This window comes from Dermacentor variabilis, chromosome 10, assembly GCF_050947875.1.
Source record: "Dermacentor variabilis isolate Ectoservices chromosome 10, ASM5094787v1, whole genome shotgun sequence".
In the NCBI taxonomy this organism is placed as follows: Eukaryota; Metazoa; Arthropoda; class Arachnida; order Ixodida; family Ixodidae; genus Dermacentor; species Dermacentor variabilis.
This window is the reverse complement of record NC_134577.1, coordinates 32,666,927-32,694,839: the sequence shown is the minus strand read 5'-3', so window position 1 is coordinate 32,694,839 and position 27,913 is coordinate 32,666,927.

The following is a 27,913-nucleotide window of genomic DNA, read 5'->3' as shown; positions in this document are numbered from 1 at the left end:
CCGCAGGCAGCCCGTAAGTGCAGCGAAACGAACAGCCGCCTTTCTGAACTCAATCACCGCGAAGCTTATAGCATCTCCACTTACCGTTGCCGTCGTCCTCGTCCTGGAGCGAATTGAGCAATTCCCTCTTTTTCGTCATTCTGTGGTACGCCGAAGTGTCTTATCCAGCGAACAGCTCGGCACTTGCAAACGACGCGCACAATGTCCCCCTCCGAATGTCCGCCGCGCCGAGGCGCGTTTCCCGCCAAAAACGATCTCCATCTGGGCCACGACTCTCCTAAATGTCTCTCCTAAAAGACTCACGGTGAACAGCTGGGCGCCAACGGCACGCGCGTTCGGCGCCGATTCGAAGTTTGCAGCGCGGTGTCAGTTCCTTCCGCCGGTCCTCGACGCCGCCTCTGGCACTACGAGTGCATCCCGGCTGACGACAGACGAGCGAGAGCTCGAAGAGGGGCGCTCAAATTCTTCCGGCATCCGAGCCTGCATCCTCATTCACCAGTTCTCGGTCAATCTCGGGCGCAGCGGTCGCCAAGCGTATTCCGACGAACCAGCCAAGCAATCTTCAATGACTTGCGGCACATTTTCGCGCGGTGGACCACTGTCGGGGACCCGATCGAGTTTCTGCAGCAGCAGCAACAGAGAGCCCAAGTCGCGCTGACGAGCGCCTCCGGGAAACTGGCGCGAAAAGAGCACGGCTGCCGGCGCCCTCTGCGTGTCCCTATGGACGGTCGTCTAGGGACAACGGTTTCAACCGCAAGACATGACTTCGCGCGCAGGCGCGGACAGTCTCCGTCCGGAAGGTTTTCCCAGAACCTTTCACTTCCACTATTCGCGACTACGTGAAACCGCGTCACCACGCGTTGATAGCTCCTCAGGATCGTTCCTGCTTACGTACTCTGACGATAAATGCGCTCCAACGGTGATGTCCTCTTCGTAGTGTAGGCAGGGATAGAGCGGCCGTTTTTTGACGATTCTTTGTTCTTTCTTTCCCTGTTCGTGATTTTTTTTTTGCGCTTTTCATTGTTGCCTGGGCGATACTCAGACGCAGTCATCGCTGGAACAGGCGACTCGGCGCGGCTCAATGAAATTTGCGAATGACTTGTTACAAACATTGCAACCGTGACTCTTTCGTTCTATTGTTTTTGTGTCCTTCGTTGACATTTGACTCGCACGCCGTGCCCCGTTGCCTCTAACGCGCTGATCTGCCACGGACGAAATAAATGCTGGCGAAGTAATCCTTGAAAAAATGCCGTGCTATATAGTTTTGTACCGTAACATACCGCTTGGTTTGCTGTATTTGCCTCGCTGCATCCCGAACTTACTGAAACGGCAGTCGAAGGCTTGACAATCGCAGCAGTATTTTACTGCCCAGTAGCTGCTGCTGCTGCAGCGAGGCAGGCCGCCATTGCAACTAAGATGTGCCATATATATTTTATTAATAAATAAATATTTGCAACAAAATTAGCCTCGCCTGCGAACAGCGTATACATAATCCTGGAAATTAACAACGATTTTTTTTTTTCTAACATTATGCACTGGAAACCAAGCAGGCCCTGAAGTATTGTTCATTTTCTGTTCATTCGTTCAACCGTTATACAAGATTCGGTACTTTTATTGCAAGAAGTATCGCTCGATGACATAATTGTTGGAAAGCAGCGGAGGGGGGGGGGGGGGGAGGTCTTGGCACCAGCGTAATAATTTTTTTCTTTGGATACGATATGCTATCGCTCAGGAATTTTATATGGGGGGTTGAGCAACTGGCGGCGGAGTCGATGAAGGCCAATGCACTCAAACAGCGGGTGGTGAACCGTCGGGGCTGGCGCTAGCTAGCGTTGCAAGCCGAACGTGTCGGTCGAAAGATCTCTCACCTTTGATGCAGGTCATGGCGGTTGTCTCTAGGATGCTCGTACTCCATTCGACCAGGACGTCCTCTACGGTGCGGGCCCCGTGTATATTCTGACCAACTACACATGCGCGCCTGGTACAGACCTGGTCGTGTATACACGGGGGCGCAGAACTCGTGCGGGAGCTCGTGCAGTTGGCGTCTGTCCGCCTATATAGCGAGCTGCACAACAGTTTCTCTCGATGGGTCGCGATCCGAAGAGCGGTACTGCGGCGCACACCCTTAGAAAAAAAAACAAAAAGAAATAGCTTGCGCCCTATGGGGCTTATCTTGTCCCACAACAATAATTGCCGTCTACCTACCTTGTCCACATTTCCTCTCGTTAACGCATCGCGCCCGGTACTTGCAGGTCATGCACGAACGGCATGCGCGTTATTAGCGTGACACGGCATTCTCGACAGGAATGCAGAGATCGCAGACTCTTCAAGGAAGGAAACGTAAGAGCAAGGCAGATGACTTTTACACGTTGTAGGACAAGATAAGCCCGAAAGGGCGCAAGCTTTTTTCCTTTAAGAGTGCAGGAGACTGCGGACGCCAGGGTCCAAGCGGATCCAGCAGCTTGCTCGCGCTCCCACACGCGAGCACGGCCTCACCGCTTCCGCGGCTGTCCGCATACGTGTCCTGGTATCCAGTGGACTCTTACCTGAATTTTCGTTGCGGTGCGGAGCTTAGTGCGGAGATTCCTAATCCGCTGGCTCGCAGGATGTCTCAACTCGTGGTGTGTCTTGCCTGTGAGTGCCTCTCGGCAATCTGTTCCAGAAATGCACTGTTGCGGACTGGTCGGTTCGTTGAACAAGAAAACGTATACTGCGCGTGTATTTTGCGCAGCAGGTTACTTGCTCGGTAATCTTTGCAGACAGTAAGGTGGACAAGCGATTTTCTTCCCTCTTTATTTATGCTGTACTACAGAGCCCCTGCTATGGTCCAATTGCTGGAGAGGCATAAGTTACATAAACTCTAAAAGGAAAACATACGTAAATACAAAACATAAGGACAATAGATTTGAAAAATGAAACAATCCACTGAAGATTATAAGACAGAGCCAAGGAAATAAAAATCGCAACGAAGAAAGCTTTGCGAAATTGTGCAACAACGTTATACAACTAAAACGATGTAATACCTCTGAAAAACAAAATGATTCTGCTCCAACCTATGGGTGTGTAGGTTCCAGCTTTCATTTCCAACTTTATTGAAGGAGGTCGGGGCGCAATGGTGCTGGTCGTGAACGTAGGCGAGGGTGGCTCACTTTGCCTCGTTCGCACTGAGTAATGCTTGTCGTTGGTCGAGTTGATGCATGGATGCCATGGTATATCCAGAAGCCGGTACAAAAAAAAATGCGGACAAGAACAAATACAGGCACGAACAAAGACGTTTGTTTCTCTCATTATCCGTTTCCTTAGCGCCGGCTACACCAAGCACCAAGAAATGTCCGTGAACACTTTGTTCTTTGCAACAGCATCGGAGCTTGCGGCGAGGGAGGTTGTTCCTTCCGTGTTGTGTCGTCTTGGTTTGGCCTGCCTGCGAGGTGGGTCCGCCATAACAGTGCACGCGTCACACAACACTTGAACGAAATGACGTGAAACGTTACACTATTTTATGTATCGACCAATTACGTAAAAAACAATTTATTTATCTCATATGATGCGTCGAGCAGAAAATCTGTGCCACTGCCATACGTGCCGCTCTTTAATGACAAAGAGTATCCTTTAATACCTGGTGCTAGTCGGAACTGAACTCGCGCCACGCGCGGACACGCCGCTAGATGGCAGAGCGCGTGCAGTGGTATGCGTGAGGAGCCCGGCTGCATACACGTTTCGGCGTTGGAAATATACGGTGTATCGGTACATCGCTTCAATGCGAATCGCATTAACGCTGACAATCATCGTAAGGTGGGTTCTGCAGGAATGCATTTTTTTATACAATTTACAAGCATAGTTGTCCGCTCTTCTAATTGCGAACAGCATTGCATAAATGTGTCAATATACAAGTTTTCGTAACGTATCCGTTTTTTTTTTATTATCAAACGTAATCCGCGCAAACTTTATATTTCCTGTCGCTTTAGAGTAGAGAAAACGTTGGATTCGATAGTCGGCGTTTTTTTTTTTCTCCGAATATTCGTTGTCGACTAGATTCAGAAATTTCAATATTCTAACACCACTATATGTCTTGTTTACCATACTTCCGAGGGTGGCTTTGAGAATTTTGTGTGCTTGTTTGTTTTATGAGCAAGCACCTAAGCGTCACCGTACCCGTCCAGTTCCATCCATACCCTGATCACCCTAGCACAGGCGTACGCGCCAGCCTTCTCAGTAAAAGGTTTTAAGGGTTATTTCTCATGCGTAGTTATGTCCTCTTTAAGTTTTAATTTCCCTTCATTCCGTGCTATTTCTGTTGCCGTTTTCTTCATGGCCGCGCACCCCGGCGGTCGACTGAAAAGCGAGATTTTCTACGCATATTACTGCGCCATATTCCTTTCATTGGAAAGCCCAGACTTTGACCAGACTTCATTCTATACGGACAATTAAGTCTATTTTCCCTTTCTTTTTGCGATAAGCTACTAGTACTACTTATTCTACTTCGTTTTCCAGGTGTCGTGACGTCTGTCGCAGCTGCAATCATCGCGTGCAATGTCTATAACGTCACCTTGCAAGAAGTCGATACCGGTTCCGCGACGACTGTGCCGTTGTAGTCATCGTTGTTGCCTTCTAAATTTGGCACTTACCGACAGTTATAGTCGTGCCGTTGTCCTTTGTCTTGTCGTCATCGTCGGTCGCGCGACCTAGATTTCGAGTGACTCTTGGAGCGAAGTTTGTATCGAAGCTTGTACGCGCCGGTGCTCGGCCAATATGAAAGGGAACACTTCATTCGTGTTCAAACGGAGATTCTTGCAAAACAGCTAGTCAGAACGTCCCTCAGTGCTATTTGGCAAGTTCTCCTGTTGATGAATCCCGTTCACTGAACGGTTCATTACAAGCGCACACGCGGTAAATTACCGGCTTTGAACACGAATCCGCGGTGTTCCCCTTCATGTGCATCTCGACGGTGGCGCGCACCCACACAAAAATATGATGGGTGGAGGCGTTGGCCAGGAGGCAAGAGCCTTATCCTAACTTCCATTCAAACAACCCGCTCGTGCTGCCTTTATCCCACAAGTCACTTGGCGTGTTTGCACGTGCACGGGTGTCACCGCGGCGTACCCATTGTTGCTGAACAATTAGGGTACCTTGATCCTCGTTGTGCCGGTGGTCTCACCAATTATATGTCAGTCAAATCCGTGACGAAAGCCGATTGTGCGGGAAGGGCGGATAGCTCGCCCATTGTGGTCTGCAAATAATCCTTCCGACAGGCTTCCATTCAGTCGGCGTCGCGCGGTGGGCGCCTACACGCGGACAACGGAACTGGTTCACTGACGGCGACCCGTAGCCTCCACTGAACTGCACGGAATTGGTGAGACCAGGGTGAGACGGAGAATAAGCGCGGAGGGCCGCCCTTTTGAGAAGTGACTCTCCTGGACTTTTGACTGCGACAACAGCCTGTCGCATTCCTTAACGCATCGCGGTGGACCTGTCGCATATCACGGCGAGTTGCCCTGGCGCGCTTACGTACGGGCTTTCAGCTTTCCGCACATCCCCGCGCGCCGTCCCCGGTTACCTTGTTACGTGCAAATGAATAACATTAGAACCATGCGTTTTACATAAGGCGCGTCCACCCTCGTCGTACAATTCGGCGTCCGATGCGCCGGAACGGCAGCCGTTTCCGCGGCGTTTTGCCGTACCGCAGCGCCGGATCGGACGCCTGGCGTGTGACATAGAGTGGGCACGTGGCGTCCTATACGACATCCGATGCGACCGAAAGATGGCTGCATAGCGGACTACCAGTTGTCTACGGAACATTTAAGAACGCGTTCTTAAATTCATTATTAATGTTTGTGCAAGCCGCCCCACGAATCGGACCCAGCTGCCGCCTTTACATCACGCTGCACCACTTGTTAACAAATTAATATGAAGAAGTCTACTCGTTACACAGCGCACAACAGTGAAGCCAGACAAATGAGTGAAAAATTGCAGGTGTGGGGAGGAGAAATCACATTGTACGGATTCGCGTGGTACAGTGAAGAACGAGCTACACTTTTAAGCAGGTATTTCCCAGAGAAAATTTCGACATCTATCTGCAAATACGGTAGTTTTAAATATACAGGGTGTTATGTTCGTTTTTTTAGCCGCACTAAATTTTTTAAAGGTTGCCCATGGAATATAGCGCATATCTAACCCTTGATCTAAATTACTTGATGAGGCAGTCATTACTACTACGAGAAATCAAAAAGTTCAATTAATTAACGTAGTTACGCCAATACACTTAAATTAATTACTTTAAACCACATATCTGCGAATCGTAGCCGCCGAGTTTGCACGGCGTACCCACTTGGAACGAATCTTCTGGACAGCACCCAGTGGCGTAGCTAGGTCGTCTGGCACCCGGGGCCCATAGGTCTTCTGTCACCCCCCTCCCCGGTGTAGCCGGCGGAAAGAGGGGTGTCTTCAGACGTATAGGACACCCCCCCCCCCCCTCACTAGCCCCTTGCAACCGGGGCCCACGGCCCCCCGGCCCCCCCTGTTGCTACGCCACTGACAGCACCAGTTCAGAGATTTTTGAAATTGTCCATTGAAATGCATTGGTGTTCGGGTTACTTTTGTACTTCAATGACCCGCCGCGGTTGCTCAGTGGCTATGGTGTTGGGCTGCTGAGCACGAGGTCGCGGGATCGAATCCCGGCCACAGCGGCCGCATTTCGATGGGGGCGTGTACTACGATTTAGGTGCACGTTAAAGAAGCGCAGGTGGTCGAAATTTCCGGAGTCCCCAGTACGGCGTACCTTATAACCACAAAGTGGTTTTGGCACGTAAAGCCCCATAATTCTTTTTTGGTACTTCAATGCATAAAACAACAGTCCCATAATTCAATTTTTTTTGTACTTCAATGCATAAAACAAATTTCTTTAAACAGTAACTTTAAATCCCAGACTAACTTGATTGGCACCTGGCGCGAAAGATGCCTCGATGAGTCGGTTTCTAGAAATGCACAACCTAACAATCTGTTTCAATTCACTATTTGGCTTTGTAGTGCCCCTCAATTCGAACAGATACACTACACAGGACACATTTCAACGTATATTTGACTTAATGTTGCATCACTGTGGCATCATCGAGATTACGCTGTAATCCTGACCAAATGTGTGCTTTGATAATGTGCCAAAGAGGCCGGAGGGAATCGGGTGCACGGTTACAGCAAGTCACCGTGACAACTGCTGCCCACAAATCAGAGCCTTATGTAGCCATAATTACTTTTCAGTAGAACCTGTCACGACCTTGCAGTGCCACTGAAACCATGGAGTGCACCGAAGTGGTTGGCTAATCCTGGTTATGACCATCTCCCTACATATCTATTCATAATATCAAACTGCTCCAAAAGATTCCATTACAGCTACCTCCATAGAAGATACACCAAAGCCAAAAATGCACATCGAACAATGTTTACGTGGTTGCCACTTAATATGACACCATTCACACTTCACTTGAAAACAATAAGATATGTACCTCTGCAGGTACGAACACTGGTACAAGGTGAGACCACTTGTTAAAAGCTCTACATTCTGAAGCAGTCCACCTGTGCTGCCAGTGTCACCTCACAATTTCTTTCTTCTTATTGCACTGTCACAATGCAAGGAGCTCGGCAACAACTGTCTCAGCTATTAAAAACAGAGTATTTGATATCAAATACTTTTCTCTGACCAAAATTCACCCTAGTGGTGAATGCCATGAAATGTACAGCTATGTAACAGCATTTCTTTTAAATATAAATAAGCAAAAGGAAATTAAGAAAATTACTGCTGGCCATGCTTCGAATGTCTAATTACATTTGCAGACACCTGAACGGTGGTCAGCAGTGGGGATGAGACACAATTAATGCAAATGAACTTTTAATTAACCCCTTCCATGTCACCCTATTATTTGAAACTCCAACCAAAAATGGGTAAATTTCTTTATTGTGAAATTTCTTACGAAACACACTGCAAACAATGTTTTAGGTGCTTATTAAAAACCTCAACCATTATTGTAAACCTGAAGCTTAACAGCACTGTACCATATACTGTGCCATAGGTATGAAAAGAGAACATGAAACTATGTTCGCCTGCAGAGCACACACTGAAATACTCCAATGGTAAGCTGTGTCCTCCACATAAACCGTCTTAGCTAGAGACGCCAGAAATGAAAAGCAAGACGGGTAGGCAGGGGCTCTGTATACATCGAGTTCGCAGCACGGCTTTGTGACGTCAAATTTACCAGAAGCATCACTCTAAGAAATAGAGTTGTGTGCATAGAGAATATCGGTGTCTTCTTTACTAGAAACAGTGTACACTTCACCTTTGGATTAATCGCTGAAGTCAGCTCTTCTTTTTCACGAAGGAGGCAATGAGGCTCGACCTGCTAGTGACATTATATTTAAAGACCCTATTTGCCAAATTGTTTTACTTCCTCCGTAAAAATGAACTCTTTCCTACATGCTCTGCCCCAAGCCATCTATAAGGAGCATGACAAAGCACTTGGACGAAACCAGCTCATCCATGGAATCGCTAAAGAATGAAAAGTACCATTGATGAGCACAGCTCGTCCTAGGCCATTTTTACCAGGAGCACAGCTCGCCCAAGGCACAGAAGGGGTTAATGACTTAGCACATGTTGCATTTCGGAAATTAAAGCCTGTCAATGGTCAAGACAAGCCAACTCAGCAGTGATTTTGACAACACTGCCACTTTCGATATAATGGTCCCTGAAATCAGCAATGAAAAACAGGTGTTCAGGAATAGAGAAAGCTGAGAAAATTGGTAGGGATTCATGGTACAGAATGCCAGGCATACAAAATGTGAACACAAGAACAACAACACAAACAGTGACTATCAACTTAAAGGTCACATGGGTGGAAAAAGAAGGAAGACACAAAAACTATCTGTGCTCATAGGAATGCAGTGCCTACCCATCAATCGGCAGGCACTCGCAAAAGGTAATGTGATGGCGATTCCCCGTTATGCAAGGTAACCTAGGGCCGACTTCTGCACATGCTATTGCGATCACTGATATGCCTTGCTTTGACCATAAGACACACTTCTTAATTTCTATGTCCCAATATAATCTCACTATGTTCAAATTTTGGAGTACACTTGTTTTCCCATGAGCACGTGCAGAAAGCTTGTGTTGTTATTCTTCTTCCACTCCTGTACGACATTTTCATTGACAATGGCGTTTTTGTCGTCCTTGGTTTTCTTCTTGCATGCATGTCTTGTACACCTACTTTTCCATGCATTGGTGTTCAATGGAGCTTTGTTACATATTGCCCAAAGGCTTGCGAGAAAACCGAGTAGTAGAATACCAATGCAACTTGCAGAAAGTACGGGGACGGTTGTCTTGGAACTGGTGCAAGTCTCAGATATTTTTTTATGGCTTGAGCAATGGCAGGCTTATTCTGCGATTGCATTACTTGCACTAGAGTAATTAATAAGATAATGAATAAGAGAAAATAAGCTAATTTTTATCTGTGGTCATCAAGCAAATTCTGAACTCTACCACTGCTGTGAACCTCAGCCAGTAAATTCACCATATTGACTCGAAGCCCATGTTATGAACCCATGGAAACAGTTTCACTTAAGCAACTTGCACATATGTAGTTATCGCAAGAAGCTGGCAAGATCAATCCTGGTGGTGTAATGTTTTCATAATTGTTGAGCTCAATAATGAAGATAGTTGATATCAGACAGCCTTCTTGTGCACATGTTGAGTCATGATTAGCAGCACTCTTACAAGCTGCATCAAAATAATTTGTGCAAAACTGCATTTTATGTTCATCGTTCTCTGCAAAACAGATTCACCTGTTAGCAAAAAACTTGCACTATTAGTACAGTGATATGTAATTGCATAAGTCTATGTTGTAACTTAATTCCCACCATCACTTCTTATTAACCCTCTTTCTTGCTAACAAGAGTGAGATATGTACTTTATTATCATAAAGTAAAGAGAAAACAATACGACATAATATGACAATAATGTAATATAATGCTGACATCCTTTTACCTCTGCAAGTAACATTAAACCAACAAAGCTCAAGCTATGTGGCTGCCCCATTTGCTTTGGTAAAATTAGTAAAATGTCAGACTTTTGCCGACACTTTTATATGGCTTTCACAGGTTTTAGCATCGGCTTACTGCTGCGATGAATAACGTAGTCACTCTTTCTGTCACTTACATGACCTCCAAATATTGTAGCATGTGTATTACATAACTTAGCATGTTGCTGCTGAAAGTCCAGAGTCCCTGATGTAGCTATGATGCAGCTCTCTTTAACTACAAGGGCAACACTTGGGAAGCATTATGCTTGATAAATATTCTTAAAGTGCAAACAAGAGACACATCACAAGAAGCCAACAAACACTGACACCAAAAACAACATAAGGGAAATTACTTGTGCTTAATAAATGAAATAAAGAAACGATAATATTAAATTCATGGAAATTAAAGTGGATGAAAAAAACAGCTTGCCACAGGTGGAGAACGATCCCACAACCTTCGCATTTCGCGTGCGATGCTCTACCAATTGAGCTACCGTGGCGCCGTTTCCCCATCCACTTTCTTGGGTATTCATGTTTCCTAGCAAAACCCTGGGAGTGTTAGCCACAGCAGGAGAACAAGAGACACAGCACATAAGGAAGGTCACACCAACTAGGCCCACAGAAAGTTCTTCTAAAGCATTATGCTATCACCATAATACACCTGTGCTCCTTATGAGGCAGCAGCAGTTTGCTCCTTAATTAAAACAGTATAAGACAAACTACACTGCACCATTCGCATAATTTAAGTACTGTAGGATGACGGCATCTACAGCAATGTCCAGTTATCTTTGTTCCAAGACAGGAAACACCATTCTAGGCCTCTTAGTATACCTGTGCTCCTTACGAGGCATCAGCAGTTTGCTTCTTAATTAAAACAGTATAACACAAACTACACTGCACCATTAGCATAACTTAAGTCTACTGCACGATGATGGCATCTACAGCAATCTCCAGTTATCCTCATCCCAAGATGGGAAGCACCATTCTAGGCCTCTTAAATGCCTCACCCCCATCATTCTCCCTAATCTTTGCTGTCCTGAACAACATTCTTCCATAGGCACCCATTCTTCCCGCTATAATAGACCCCTAGTTGCCTGTTTCACACATTACATAAACAGCTCAACTCCACTCTTTGTTAATCTTAACAATAATGTCGGCTTCTGATGTTCATTCTCTAATATATATCATAGGCATTGTTCTTCCTATCTCTGTACAGAACCGAGCAACATGCCTTGAATCCACATCTACCAGCCTTTTGAAAATGGGCAAACCAAAATAAATAAACTTTTAAATAAAGCCAAGTGACACAATGATAACGGACAAACTAAACTAAGATACATATTGTATGATGACAACAAACAGGCTGAATGCAATTCCGAAACGGGACAGTGTGAGAAACCAGTGTGCTGCCAAGAATCGGAGAACGACAGTAATTTATACAGAAGCTGCCGGGTACCGAGAGAAAAACGTTCATTTCAACACGTTCAGCTTCATACGAGTACACATAACCTTATGTGCCTCTTCATAGAGCTTATCCACTTTGTTATAAGGTCATCAAGCATCAACTACACAGCAGTATTTTGAAAGAGGGCAGACTAAAACAAACAACAAGTGTCAGCAGAGTGAAAGACAAAAAAAGATAGCTAGCATCAGGGTTTCCAAGTCCCAAATTCAAAACGTAGCCATAAAATTCTCAAAGGTAACCAAAAGTTGGCACTCTGGGCTGCATATCAGAGAAAAGCAGCCAAATAATGACCTAATGATGGTAAAACGAACCCATGCTCCATGCTCCTTTACGTGGATATAAAAGACATGTTCAAATGATGACCTCAGAATTCACTTCAACATCGCGAAAAACAAAGAAAGTGTCCGAAAATTATGATACTCCCTAATGCAAAACTGGAGTGCAGCTCGATACGTGTTTTCATTTCGCAGTATATTGAGGCAAAGAATTTGAGACCCAAATCACCGCACCGACTGGCAGTGAGCCAGTGCCGTCAGCGCCTTCACAGAAGGAGAGGCAGTATGGGAATGCTGGCATGATGAGCGGCATCGAGGCCAGCTGTTGTAGAAGACGACTAACGCACGAGCAGTGGCATGAGCGCATTCACTCGGTTACACCGAGGAACGCTGACGTTCAACCAAGGAACAGGCGCCTAAGAGTTGTGCTCTAAAATGAGACAAGTAGCTGAATGTATACTGACATATACACAATATATGACCGCTCATGAGCAGTTTTGTTACTACCAATGTATTAAGGTGCCACGGTGATACCATCGAACCTCGATATAACATGGATATGGGAAATTATTCAATATAACGCAGTAACTATAAAAAGCTACTCTCTGATATCCATCAGCCTAAACCAAATATATGCTTATAACGAATATAGGCTATAATGAAGCCATTTTCATGTTGACTGTGACTTCTTTCTGGTTGAACTGTACCTGATCTTGTTTTTAAAAAGTAGTAAAGCATGTTGTAGCTAACACAACTCAAAAGTAATCAAAAGTAAATGCTGAGACAAAAATCAGCACACCTGGCAAAACTCAATACACTCCAAAACAAAGTACAACAAAAAGTGGCTGCCACAGCAGATCAGCACTGTACAGATGACCCACTAGGTGTCAAGACAGAGCATGTTTTTTTTTCATGTGAGATTTATGCATGCGCAAATCCTTTGCGTTGCTTGGGTAACATCAATGACGAGTAGCCCTGACGGCAAGTGTGTAGCCAAGCAGCACCAACGCCACCACTCCGAGAATCACGTAGCACATGAGCCGGCGGTTGGACCTGTTGGACTTGAGCATCTTGTTCACGCGGCCCATGCTGCCCGAGAGAATGCCTTGAGATCCATCAAAGTCCCAGCCCTGGAGAAAAACAGAGAAAAAGTGCTTGTACTGGTAAAATATTGCTTTCAAACCTCACTTGAATTACTTTGACAGAAGAATGTTGATCATTGCTAGAGCAAATAAAGGCCATACTTTTTTTTTACACTGAAACTTCAACATTGAGCCATTTTGATACAGCAAAAGTTATTAAATCTTGCTATATGAAGCCATTGGATCCTTTATAATGCAATGTGGTCTTTCTTTACGAAGAATAGTTGACCAAGGCCGAGGGGACACTTTCAAAGAACATGAAATTGTGGAGGAGTTGGAGCAGAAACTGCAATGTGCTGTCACCACCTGTATTTCATCATTTATGTGTTACCAAGCCTTCTATCACAGCAAGAGTGGCCATTTTGCTATTGCAGAAGTTTAACTTACTAAAAAACTTAACATAATGTGTGCTATGTCGTAGTGCCATTTAAAGTGACGCTATAGGCATGTATCAAGTCAAGCTATACAATATACAAATTCTCCGCCAAGTTCAGGACACTGCCTCTAGCAAAAAACAAAGCTTTCCTAAATGAGGAAATCATGCACACACAGGAGACAACTGGCGCTACCAATGAAAGGACAGGGCACCAACTCCAACAACACACCTCATTTAACTCATTTAACACACCTCATTTTTAATTATTGTTGTTGTTTATTAACTGTGACAGTACAGAAAGTGTGGCTACTATAGCACCTGCTATCCTAAAATCATAGCTAAACACACACATACACAGATGCAAAGAAAAAGAATGCTAGACGAGAGAAGTGTATGAACAGAGAAAAAAAAAGAAATAATGAAAAGCATTCACAATCGATTAGAGTTAGAAAAAAAAAAAGGAAACACTGCACACATTTTTAGTTGGTAGTCACTGCTAATGACGTGTTTATTACCCTACATTTAAACGTGAAAAAGACTGCTATTTGGACAACTTTATTGAATTTCTTGGCAGAATAATTCACTGGTGTTATTTCTTCAGACTGCTTTGTCATCGATATATGTAAGAGTGCGGCAGCCTCTGTGAGTGAGCCTGTGACTCAATACAGGCAGTAATGCCTGGATGACTATGGCCTCCCAGATTGTCATCGCTACCGTGCTATTGTCAGGCCACCTCCTCAGCTTATGGCTCAGCTTCACCACAGGGTGAACAAAAAGATTTAAAAATGTGCAAATTCCATGTAGCTGGTCAGAACCAAGGTAATGTCATTTGCTGCCGTTTGGAGATACTCAGATTATTTTTTTTTTTTGTTCCGCCTTATTACATAGTTAGCCTTCATTAAATAATCAACTTCTCAATTATTATAGTTAGATGACAAGTGTCAATGAGAAAATTGTAGAGCAATGTGAAAAGCTCCCGATTCAGCTTTCTGTTGCTCAATACGTGCCACCTAAAAGTGTTTTTCAGAGTGTGAAAGCAGCCTGCAAATACACCCCAAATTGCCGCGCAACTGGCCGCTCAAGGCACTTTGCATGCATTCGAGCTCAATGGAATGTGGCCGCCACAGCCAGTATTGAACCTGTGACCTCAAGCTCAGCAAAGCAATGCCGTAGCCACTGGGCTATCACACCACACCCCTGTTATTCCCAACTAGAAATTTATCTACCTGTGTCTAACACTGAATAAATACTGTGGCCTTCCTTTCTCCTAACCGTCACACCTACCACCTTTCTTTCCATCGCTCTTTGCAAGGTCCTTCAGTTTCCCTTCAAGTTTCTCTGTTGTCCTACGAGTGTTTAATGTACCTGTTAGCACTGGCTGAGTCCGCATACAATATACTTCACTACTTTACTTTTCAACGATACTCGCCTCTCATTTACTGCCAACCATACCTCGCTAAAACCCACTATCACTCAAGCCCTGCAATACCGTTTCTTCAAAACTGAGAACACACTTGCGTGAGCAAAATGCCTTTCAATTAATATATTTCCTCAGAAATTCATTAAAAGCAGCTAATAATAATGGAGATATGCAGAGTGCAATGTTTACTTTCCCCTTTCCTCCTCAACACATTTCCTGTGGCAGTGGCAACAGCAATGCCATACCTATTGCTCCTGTTTTTTTGTTCCTTATGTGGTGCACTTATGGTAACCCTTCAAGGGCAAAGAAGGAGCGTTTAAGAAGATGGGTGTGACATATTAATGAACATCACCTTCTTGTTTGCTAGAAGACTGTACGAATGTGCATGCAAGCATGCACTCTCACTCGGGAGTAGCTCAGGAATGTGAACATTCCCTCAATGGCTGGTGTCTGTCAGCTGTCGTGCAGGTCTCTGATGTCATAGGAAGGGCATAAGGACATCAAGGACATAAGGGATCTTCAAAAGCTGCAGGAGATGGTAAGCAGTCCTTTATAAAGGATCTTGGGCTCCCTGCTGCATGCAGCGGAAAAATATTTGGCTCACATGCTCATGATGGCATCCTCTACAGATTGTAAAGGTTTTCTTACCATGTTCAAAAAGTATTGCAGTGTCCCCACAGAGCCCCATGTAAGCATAACAGGCGTTGCGTATCAGCATTCATAATAAGGCTATTTATATAGTGCTTGCTACAGCTTATCCCCTCCAGATGATGATGATGTTTGATGTTTAATGGCGCAAGGGCCAGGTGTGGCCAAAGAGCGCCATGCTAATGTTAATGAGTTCGCAGTGGACAGATGGGTTCTGTGATCTTAATGTGCCATGGCTGTAAAGGGGCCTAAAAGAGATGATCCAAATTCCATAAAATGTACGAGTAATAAAATTATGGGAGGGACTATTGAAGTGTACTATGAACATTGGAAGGCATTGAGAAAAAATGATGCTATATATAAAATACGTGAGATGCTAAAATGTCTGGAGCACATCTGCCTCGCCAGAGCCCTTGAAAGCCAAGGACCTAGAGGCATGTGCTATGCGAAGAACACTATCGTAGATGTATCCTCTGGAAAGAGGATGCACTATGGAATAATTGGGCTTGTCACGTGTAGCACAACATCTTTCAAGTAAGCGAGGACTGCTTTGGTCTTGAAAAGTGGTTCTACACCAAGAAACATGGCCGGATGCAGGGGGACGTGATGGCTGTATGCAAAAGGAAAATGTTTCTTCCTGTCTCGTTCGGCTTCCCGGCACTCCAGGAAGACGTGGAGGACCGAAAGCCTGTCGCCGCATCTACCACAGGTTGGAGGCTCGTTACCGGTGAGGAGAAAGTTATGAGTGCCGAACGTGTGTCCTATTCTTAGTCTAGTGAACAGGACGTCTGTTCTTCGTGTTTTCGTTGTTGGGTGCCAGAAACCTAACTTAGGCTTAATTACGTGAAGCTTATTACTCGTTTCTGCGTCCCACAAGCGTTGCCAGTGGCTTCGCAGTTTGTTTCTGAGGAAAGGCTTCATGTCTGTGGCAGGGACTGCAGCAGAACGAGTACCCTGCGATGCCATTGATTTGGCCATCTCATCAGCAAGCACATTTCCCTCAATTCCTCTACGGCCTGGAACCCAGCATATTACTACATGTCTGTGTGATGAGTAGATGTTACATAAGTGTGTGTAGAGTTCATTGAAGACAGGATTTGTATGCTTTTGTAACGAAATGAGTGCTTTTACAAGACTTAACGAGTCTGTGAATATGATGGCTTTGTCAAGTTTCAGTGTCTTTGTATGTTTATACTGCAGACAACACTGCGTAGGCTTCTGCAGTGAAGATACTTGTTAGGGGATTCAACATGTCAGATTCAGAAAGAGAGTGACCAACAGCAGCGTAGGATACGCCAGCATGGGATTTGGACGCATCTGTGTAAAATTCGTAGCAGGAGTACTTCGATTGAAGCTCTCGGAAATGCATGGCAATTTCAAGCTCAGGAGCGTGCTTCGAGACCTCTACAAAGGATGTGTCACATCCTATCACCTGCCACTCCCAGGGCGGTAATAGATTAGCAGGAGCCATTAGGCGATGTTCGAGTATTGGGACATCCATTTCTTCACTAAGTTCTCTTACACGCAGCGATAAAGGAAGTCTCATGGAGGGACTGTTACGGAAAAGTGTTTCGCATGTTAAGTCGTTTACTGTCGTGAAACACGGATGGTCCTTGTTAGAGCGCACTTTAAGAAAGTAGGTGAAGCTGATGTATGTTCTCTGAAAATGTAGTGACCACTCGTCTGACTCTGCATATAGACTTTCGACGGGGCTTGTTCTAAATGCGCCAGCGGCGAGGCGGATACCCAGATGATGAACAGGGTCTAACATCTTTAGCGCGCTCGGTGCGGCGAAGTGATAAACCACGGCACCATAGTCCAGTCGTGATCGAACTAGGCTCCTATCAAGATTCAATAAACACTTTCTGTCGCAACCCCATGTTGTGTGGGATAGGATTTTAAGTAAGTTCATTGTTTTAAGATATTTTGCTTTAATATATATTATGTGTGGGATGAATGTAAGCCTGGAGTCAAGTATAACGCCTAGGAATTTGTGTTCCTTGTTTACGGGTATTCGCTGCCCATATATTTCAACAGTGGGATCTGCAGAAAGCCCTTTTTTCCTGGTGAAAAGAATGCAAGAACTTTTGTTGGGGTTCACTTTGAACCCGTTTTCGTCTGCCCACTTGGAGACTTTGTTTAAGCACTGTTGTACCTGCCTCTCACAGACTGTTAGGCTGCAAGATTTGAAACCTACTTGTATGTCGTCTACGTAGACAGAATAAAAAATAGATGGGGGTAATGTTTTACGAAGCGTGTTGATTTTAACTACAAAGAGCGTGCAGCTCCGTACGCCTCCCTGGGGTACCCCAGTTTCTTGTATGAATACACGCGACAGCGCATTACCTATTTTCACTCGGAATGTACGGTTTTGCAGGTAGCTTTCTATAATGTTTAACATAGTGCCGCGGATCCCCAGCGTCGATAGGTCACGCAGGATGCCATAGCGCCAAGTTGTATCGTACGCCTTTTCCATGTCGAGAAACGCGGATAAGAAGGACTGTTTATGCACGAAGGCGTCGCGAATGTTTGCTTCCATGCGCACTAGATGGTCGGTTGAAGATCGTCCTACTCTAAAACCACAGTGATGCGGATCAAGAAATTTATTTAGTTCAAGGAAGTGTAAAAGTCGACGGTTTATCATTTTTTCAAAAAGTTTGCATATACAACTTGTCAGGGCAATTGGGCGATAACTTGTTACTAATGTGGGGTCTTTGCCCTGTTTAAGAATCGGAACGACCAACGCTTCTTTCCAAGCGGTAGGGAGGTATCCTGCAGCCCATATTGCGTTAAAAAGTGCTAGCAGAGTAATTTGAGTACCACTGGAAAGGTGTTTAATCATGTCGTACATGACCCTGTCCAGTCCAGGGGCGGAGCTCTGACATGCAGTCAGGGAGGCTCTTAACTCGGCGATGTTAAAAGGCGCGTTGAAGGGTTCGTTATGTCTGCATTTGCGGTCGATAGCCTTGTGTTCTGCTACTTGTTTGTGTTTTAGGAACGCCTTGGAGTAATGTTTAGAACTGGAACATATTGGAAGTGTTCGCCAAGGGCGTCAGCTTGGTCTTCCAAGCGGTTTGCTTCGCCGTTTACTAGGGGCAACGGATGAATTTCTTGCCCCTTAAGCCTTTTCAGCCCATCCCATACTTTAGATTCTTGAGTATATGAATTTATACCCGATAGAAACCTCTGCCAGCTTGCCCTCTTTGCCAGTCGTCGCGTCCTTCTGCCCTGCGATTTAACCTGTTTAAATTCTATTAGATTTTCTGCTGTAGGACTTTCGCGTAGTTTGCTCCAAGCTTTATTTTGTCGCTTCCTCGCCTCTCTACAATCATCATTCCACCAGGAGACCCGTCTTTTGGATGAAGTGCCTCTTGTTTGAGGAATGAACTTTTCAGCGGCGTCAATGATAAAAGCGGTGAAGTATGAAACAGCATGATCTATAGTAAAATTATCTATAAAATCCCGTGATATGTGGGTGGATTCTCTAAAACGTTCCCATTCAGCAGAGGCCAGTTTCCAGCGAGGGAAGTGTGGATGCAAGTCATGTTTGTTTACGAAGTTCAGCGTTACTGGGAAGTGATCACTTCCGAATGGGTTTTTAATTACATGCCATTCTAGATCAGGAAAGATGGAAGCGGATCCGATCGCCAGGTCTATTGATGAGTACGAGTTATGATGAATATTATAATACGCTGCTTCTTTCTTATTAAAGTGACACGCACTGGTGGTTAAAAGGAAATTTTCAATGAGTCGACCTCTCGCATCGCATCGCGAGTCTCCGCACATTGTGTTATGAGCGTTAAAATCTCCCACAAGTATATAGGGCTCGGGGAGCTGGTCAATGAGCTTATAAAAGTCTGTTTTTTCGAGACGCTGGTTCGGAGGTATATAAATGGAACACACTGTTACTATGTTATTAAAAAGAATGGCCTGAACAGACACTGCCTCAAGGGGCGTGTTAAGGGCGACGGGTCGGCAAGCTACCGCCCTGTCGGCTATTATTGCTACACCACCGGAGGCATTAGCCTCCTCACGGTCTTTGCGGAAGATGGTGTAGTTTCGAAGAAAATTTCTATTGGTAGGTTTGAGGTGTGTCTCTTGAACACACAGCAGCTTTGGATTATGTTTGTGTATTATTTCTCTAATGTCATCGAGGTTATGAAGAAGTCCTCGTACATTCCACTGTAGTATTTGTGTTTCCATTTTGATAAATAAGTTTGGTGCTGTGTGTTTAAGAAACGGATTAGTTCACAGGTGCTTCGAAGGCGCCGTGACGGGAGTTTTATCTCTTTTGGAGCGATCGAGAGGGCCTCGCCGCTCCTTAGGCGCTGGTGGCGCCGTGTGGCTGGTGGTTGTGTCCATCGCCTCTTGCGAGGCGCTGGACGGGCGCTCTTCCGAGCGCTTTGTTTGGCGTGAAGGCCTCGGCACGTTGGACGAGGCCTTTGGGGTCACCTTCCCAGAGGTTGACGGCCCCGTCTGCTGGGTTGGCGTAGCAGCACTAGCTGCATCCGCCGGGGGAGGCGGATGGCGTCGCTTCCACCTCACTGGGTGTGGATCGGACAGCCGCCAGAGACCGTTGTGGCGCTGCCCCCTGACGCCCCACATCGGCAAATGTGTTTTTGGGCAGGTAAGATACCTTCCTGCATGCCTCCTTGAAAGATATGTTTTCTTTGACTTTGATTGTCACAATTTCTTTCTCTTTTTTCCAGGACGGGCACGACCGCGAGTATGCGACGTGCTCCCCTTCACAGTTTGCACAATGGAGAGTGTTCTCGCAAGCTTCAGAAGTATGTTCGTGGGCACTGCACTTCGCACAGGTTTGACGGCCTCGGCAGCTTTGCGAACTGTGGCCGAACCTTTGGCACTTAAAGCATCTGAGAGGATTTGGCACATATGGCCTAACACGGAGCTTGATGTACCCGGCCTCTACAGACTCGGGCAGAATACTTGAGCCGAATGTGAGTATAAGGTGTTTGGTCTTGATTTCTTTGCTGTCACGTCTGATCTTAATTCTTTTAACATTGATAACATTCTGGTCACTGAAGCCCTCCAAGAGTTCATCCTCAGTGAGCTCCAGCAAGTCATCGTCCGAGACAGCACCGCGGTTGGTGTTCATCGTACGGTGCAGGGTTGCAATTACTTGGGTTTCCCCAAACGACACTAGTTTTGTCAATTTCTCATATTGTTTCTGATCGCGGAGCTCCAAGAGGAGATCACCGCTTGCCATCCTCGACGCCTTATAACCTGGACCAAAGACTTCAGTCAATGTCTTAGAAACAAGGAATGGTGAGATAGTTTGCACTGGTTTAGCTGGTTTTTCAGAGTGGATCACGTGAAAACGAGGGAAGGATTCTTTTTGCCGACCAAAAAACTGGAATACATCATCGGTGCGCCCTCATTTCTGAGGGCGATCAGGAAGCGGAGGGAAACAGGTTGCCATAAAGGGATTGAATTTTCGGCAATAACGCCAGCCACCCACCGGGAAGTCCTACAAGGGGACGCTACAGGGACTGTAAGAACAGGTCCTGCAAACGCCAGCTGTACGTTATCACTATAACCAAATATGAGATAACCTAGGTTGGTTATTCACACAAGGTTAACCCTTGCTGCCTGGAAAATTGGAAGTGAGAGGAAGATAGGAGAAGACAGCAAAGATGGAAAGTAAGAGAAAGACGAAGGTTGGGGGGAGAGCGAGAGACAGGAAAAAGCAACTGCCGATTTCCCCCTGGTGGGTCAGTCCGGGGGTGCCGTCTACGTGAAGCAGAGGCCAAAGAGGTGTGTTGCCTCCGCCGGGGGGCCTTAAAGGTCCTAACACCCGGTATCGGCTCAACCTCCAGGATCCCCCTTTCCCCGGACACGGCTAAGCCGCGCACGGCTACACGCGGGAGGGTCCAACCCTCGTGTGCTCGGGTACGTGGTGTCGCAACACACCAAACGTCTGCTGACGCAGACGCCCCTGCGGGGTATCCCCTCCAGTGCCAATTAATTTTCTCTATTGAATGTTTAGGTCGAACACATTTATTTCATCTTGAGTATTATTTAAAGACAAGCTGCAGCAGAACAGGTTTGCAATCCTGAAGTTTCCGTGAGTTTTGGCGTGTCCACAAGTATCATCTCCACACATGAACTTTCAAAAATACTTCAGGTGCAGGAGTCATGTAGACGATTTCACGTGAACTGTATTTAAAAAACAGCAATATTCTTCAGCAAGTCACCTGGTGGAAACCATTACTGTCAAAAGCCAAGAAAGAAGAGCCTTCCTACATGAAAACATACTAATGTTGCAGAAAACAGACATAACTCTCTGTAATCCTCTAAATCTTTTCAGTAATGCCCCTAGTACACATAAATCAATTTTAGAGTTCAGGTACAATGAGAAGTGTCTCGGGATGTACGTTAGATTTTAAAACATTACCTCCATTATTTTTTTTTATAGCGAGGGGTTTTCTTCATGTATATAGTTGTATCTGGAGTCTAGGCAAAGCTGCTGCTTAGGTATGGCAGGCAAAGGCATGTGGTGGGAAATAAAAATCTTCCTGGGTAAAATTTGAAAGATTTACAAATTATTATATCCCAAGGACAGCGCACTCTTCAAAAAAACTTGACTGCCTCCTTTTAAAAGTCATAGCATCTCAGAAACTTTTGAAATATGACTCATGACTCCTCCAAGTAGGCGGTTGTGTTCTTTGGTCTTCATTTCGATGTCATAGGCCAGCTAGGGATAAACAATGTGGAGTACATTAACGCAACTATGCTGAGAAAAACACACAACATCAACACAAATTTATCATAAAAGTAACACCCTTGCCATTATTCACCACAGGATGGAAACAACTTATGGCACACTTCAGCAACAATCGTTTCCTATTATTAAAAATATCAGGATTCAAGAGAAGCTAATTTTGCTGGTCAATACTCGTATTGTTCCCACACATCAGAGGTGTGATATTTGTGAGTAATATTATTAAATAATAAATTTTTGCCAAATAACATCTGGTAACATTAATGCACATGCCGCAAGTGCACAGTTCAAATCAGTCAGTGCTCAAGATATGTCTACTAAGAATTTCCAGAGCAGCACAAGTTCCAAGATATCTACCCCCAAAGTGCTTTGATTATTTTTATTGTGCGTACGTGCGTGCATGCGTGCGTACGTGCGTGCATGTGTATGTGTGTGTGTGTGTGCGTGCGCGCGCGTGTGTGTGCATATTTGAACAGCTTGCTCTTCTGTTTACTATATGGGTATTCGAATGAAATTGAAGGCCCTGGTCACGCAAGAATTATAGTGGCTTTTGAGAAATTATTGCCCATGTTGTAACACACATAACTGTCTATAAGATCACTTCGTCACTACTTTCTACTCACTTTTTCATAAAGCACCACTTGCCTTTTGTGGGACATAAGCATGTAGAATGTATCCCATGGTGGTTTTAGGCATAATTATGTAGTAACAGATGGTACCCTCATTATTATAGAGTTAAAACATTTAGTGTAGTGACTGCTTTCAATTCTACAATTCAGCATGCTCCCCGATATAGGTACTTCAAATATAGTGAAAATTTGTTAATATGGTGACATAACTAGCAATTAGCGCTCTCCTTTGGTTGCTGGCACTGCTATAAATAAAGGCAGCAAAACTAAAGCTTTTGTTGTGAATTGTGCTTTGGATAATGTTGCACATTATATAGCAGTGCAGTTGCCTAAAAAAAGTAACAGTGGAATTTTCGTGACATTGCATATAACAATGCAAAAACAAAATCAGGTAGATCATCTGTACTAGCCCCTGTATAACAAAGCTTCACAGTATTCTTTTGCAAGAAACATTTACAGCTGTTAAAGTGGCATTGCAAAAGTGCTAGTTTCCTTCCTTCCTGCATTAGTTTGCAGCACTTACAATTTGAAGCAGACCAATGTCATTAACACAAACACAAATAATTCCGACAGAACCGATCTTGCGACGAATGTCGACGTTAATGTGATTAGCACCAAGCCAATCCGGCAACACACCTTATTTCCAAATTTATGTAACCGACTTTTTTAATTTAATGTTATCGGCATCTTCTTCACTTCTCCACAGCTCAATTCTCCTCACTCAATGCACACTCTAGCCCTATCTTGTTCTGTTCACTTTGTTGTCCATGCTCGGCTGCTTTTGATGCCAACTTTCTCCCTCCTCTCTAGCCGACTTCTTCACTCCTTGCCTCTTGCTCTGCTTCTCTATCTGGGCACCCGCTCAGTGGCACATACCTATTCTGGAAGATTGGTGAAGAATGTTCACATGCCAAGTGTAACATGCCCAGTTGCATCATATACCCAATGGTCCAAGTTGTCTATTCAGGAACCTAGCCAGTGGCACATACCTAACGGCCCAAGATTTCTTTTTCCTTTTTTTTTAATACAGCATTGTCTACAGGTATGTACACAGTGTCCCTAGTTGACATGAAAGAGGTTACATATGGATGTAGTGAAAAAAGTTTGAAGTTCCCAAAGAACACTAATTTCATTAAAAGCGGATTTTTTTAACGGCCTTACAATCGCACTCTGTTTGTGCAAAGTGTGGACATACTTCGCAAGACAGGTGTTATCACTGCTTCTGGGCCTGACAATGGTGTAACACTAAAGGGTCCCTGAAAATGATTTTTGCTGTCATCTAAGTTTGTCGTACCTTAACATAGAGTGTATCTTTCATACAGAATGCTATCTCACAAGACTTTTATGTCAGCTCACTATATCAAACGGGCTACGCACACGAGACAACAGGTTGAGCAGTGCCCTACTCTCAAGCCATGGTATTCCCCCTCAACTTTTATTCTATGCAACTATGGCTGTGTACTGCCTTTTTGGCCACAACACTGTTGTTTACTTCTGGTTGATTTGAAACCAGTGTGTTCCTGCGTCTCTTTCAGGCACAGTTTTTCTTCTTTTCTATGATGGCAGTAACTTAAAAATGAATTTTGCATTCAGCACTTGTTGAAAAAGCGAGCACAGTGCAGCGGTGTTGGTACCATTCACGTTTCTGGCACCAGAAGGCACCGCTGTAGTTATGTTCATGTGAAATAACCCATATGCATCCCATCAGCTGCCATCGCCACTGTACAATATACAGTAAAACCTCGTTAAACCGCACCCGCTTCAAAAGTAGTTTCGCTTTAAAAGTAGTAAAGTCAAATCCCCAACTTAGCAGCCATTGAACATAATGCATTTTGTATCCGCATACACCCTACCAGCTTATTGCGTACGTATCAGTTAGCACGCAGTGTTTCCACTCTTCGTCGCGCAATCACGGTGGTGCATCATCCCCATCGGGCAGCCTGGCAGAACAACAAGCCTCACAGATCAGAACAACAACCTCCAAGTGCCCTGTGCGTTTGCGTGTGAAGCAAAATCAACATCATTTCGGCGCCATGCCAGAGAGTGCCGTGGCGTTGTGCAAGCTACGTCATGCAGTCATACGTAACGTCATGCCGAAGCTCGGATAAAAGAAGCGCCGGGTGCTCAGCCAAGAAAAAAAAATTGGACATTGTTCGTACTGTTGAACGTGACACAAAGTTGGCACTGGCACACGACAAGGATCTACCGTTGACTACGGTGTGTGGCATTTGGAATGCGAAGAACTGGCTCAGCGGCGCTGCTGCGACCGCGAAGCGATGTTGACTACGAGGTTCGACTTTTCACCATCGTTGCCTCTGCTGTTGCCAAAGTGTCGCATAACGACAGTGACGAGGACGGCACGGAAAGCGACAGCATGGGCAACTCAGGCCCGACAATGGCAGAAACTGCGTATTACGTCAGCCTCATGAATGCAAACGTCGCAACGAGAACAGCTACCCACAATGAAAAAGGCACCTTGCGATTTCTGAAGCGCTACCGCGCATGCGTTTGCCGAGTGTTTGCGAGCGTTTGCCGAGAAGAGGGGGCTGGCTGAAAAGCTGACTCGCAGCTTTAGTAAGAGGCCACTGACGTCCCTGCTAGAAGGCGGCGGCGTCAAACGAAAATAACATTTTTGTCACACGAAGTGAATAAATACTGCATGTTTTTGCCCTTTCATCACATACTCTCCGAGTTCCGTTTTCGACAGGTAAGTGGCCAGTCTCATGCTATTTCGGTTAAGCAGTACTACTGTTTGGTGGATAATTTTTCCGAGCTCTGGCCAACTATGGTTTAACGAGGTTTCACTGTATTGTTAAGCTTTGTCACATTCATTCTCACCCTTCCTCTTGCCATGTGTAGCCTCACAAAGATCCCACAAAGCCCAGCTTCTCGGAAGTAGTTCTCTATTCCTCTCCTCCCCTCACATATGCATAAAATGTACAGACAACAGCTGTAGCAGATGATTCGCATTCCCACGCAAGCAGTGCAGCATTAATTTGAAGAAAGACCTACATTTACTGCATCTATGCATTCATTTTTTCAGGTACACAAATTACTTTGTATACATATGCTATCTATAAATAATAAGCTTAAATGAAGTGGCACGCTGCGAGTGTTCCTAATTACATCACGTAGGAAGTCAATCAGACTGCTTGCACGAGTTACATCACTCACCCATTCTATGTATAATGGCCAGAGGTGGCTGAAAACACAGGGAAGTGGTGCTGCTGTGATTTGCAGTGATGCAAATGTTCAAAATCAAATAATTACGTAGTTTGTGCAGAACATCTAGATTTCACCGTTGATAATCGCAAGGGACCAGTCCCTGCAGTTATCAAGACCCAGTGCACTTGTATAGAATTGATGAAACAACTTTTATTGAAAACTGCAAGTGTTATGAAGAGTTTATCTCTCCTCCCTTAGATGGCGGCTACGAGCCCTTTGGTCCTAGCAGCATCTTCGGCTTGCCTGATGACTCGCGGTTGGACTTCGCTGTCTGAGCTGAGCAGTGAAGTCCCCCACTGCTCTGCGTTCGCATATGTGTTGTTTGGCCCCTGTGCTATGTTGGGGCAAGCCCAGATTATGTGTATGAGGTCCTCTCACTGATTACAGTCTTTACATCTATCTGAATAGTGTTCTGGGTAATAGTAATAAGCGATCGGCTTAAGGAAGGCGTTTTGTTTGTGATAGGCACCACACTGTCGCCTACTGCTTATTTAATGAGGAGTATGGTGAGGGTTAATAGTGCCTCACTAACCTGCAGTGTTTGTAGATTTCATTATATTTGACCATACAGTCTCTCTCTGCACTCAGGCCCCGCATTTTTCCTGCCCCTGCTCAGCTCGCTCACTCTCGAGCTAAGATATGTGTGGTTTCGTTACACAGGAAGGGAGTGAGCGGGAGTCCGTATGACATGAACATAACACTCCCCGCTAACATTAATTGTCAAAATCGTTTCAGGGCCCACCTAATTGATGGAGTTCTGAATCCTGAAACTGTACAGTAGGCTACGACCTGGGTTCTGTTTGTTCAGAGTTTACTTTTGGGCAAAATCAAAAAATTTCTTTTTTCATAGTAATCGGAACAACAGTGCAACAAAATTCATAGTTTTCTGGCCTTCGTTGCTGTTATTAATCTTTAGTTTCGCCCACCCATACTCTAAAGACAGCCTTGCTTTTAAAAAAAAAGAAAACATTTCTATTTGTATTAAACATTTAGAATAGCAGGAAGGTTTATCACCTTTACAATTCACCGTAATATATAGATGCATATTAATCAATAATCGTGGCACACTTATTTATCGAAAGAAACACTGAGAACACCCTTTTGACATTCGCACCACATATAGAAAAGGCCAGTAGGTTCAGCATAGGAGGTGAAAGGATGGGCCAGTCTCGGCTATGGACTCCCAGAAAACTAACATATCAACGATTTCTTCAACAGCATACACATGATACTCTGAAAAACCCCTTGCCAGCAATGTGTTGCCATGCTGTAGCAGTAAAACGGCAGAGAACAGCTCATGCGTGACAAATGCTGCTAGCACTTCCGCTGTCATTTTTGGGTTAAGAATCTGAGCGCAGTACCAGATTGAATCTTAGCTATTCTGGGTACTGTACAGGTCAGTATAGAATTCTTCAGCTGCTGTTACTGTACCTTTGAGATTGCTGATGATATTACCCTGATTATCTTTCAGTGCATACATATTAGTTTGTCCTATGCCAAGTTTCTTTCTCACTCATTTCAGGCTGCATCCATTTTTTTACAGCTTCATCAGTCTTTCTCACGTTATAATTTCGAATGTCTCTTACTTTCACCTTCTTGATCAGTTTTGACAGTTCCGCGAATTCCATCTTATCTCTTAAGCTGGACACTTTCATTCTTTGTTGTTTCTTATTAGGTCCTTTGTTACTTGGGAGAGCTTGCCTACTGGTTGCCTCGCTGCCTTGCCTCCCACTTCAATTGCTGCCTCTGAAGCCGGCCTAGTTACGGTTTCATTTATTACCTCTATGTCATCTTCATCTCTCTGTCCTAAGGCTGCATATTTGTTTGCAAGTACCAGCCTGAATTTGTCTGCTTTTACCCTGACTGCCTCTAGGTTGACCATTTTCTTCTTGACCAATTTTACTCTTTCTCTTTTCAAATTGAGGTGAATCTG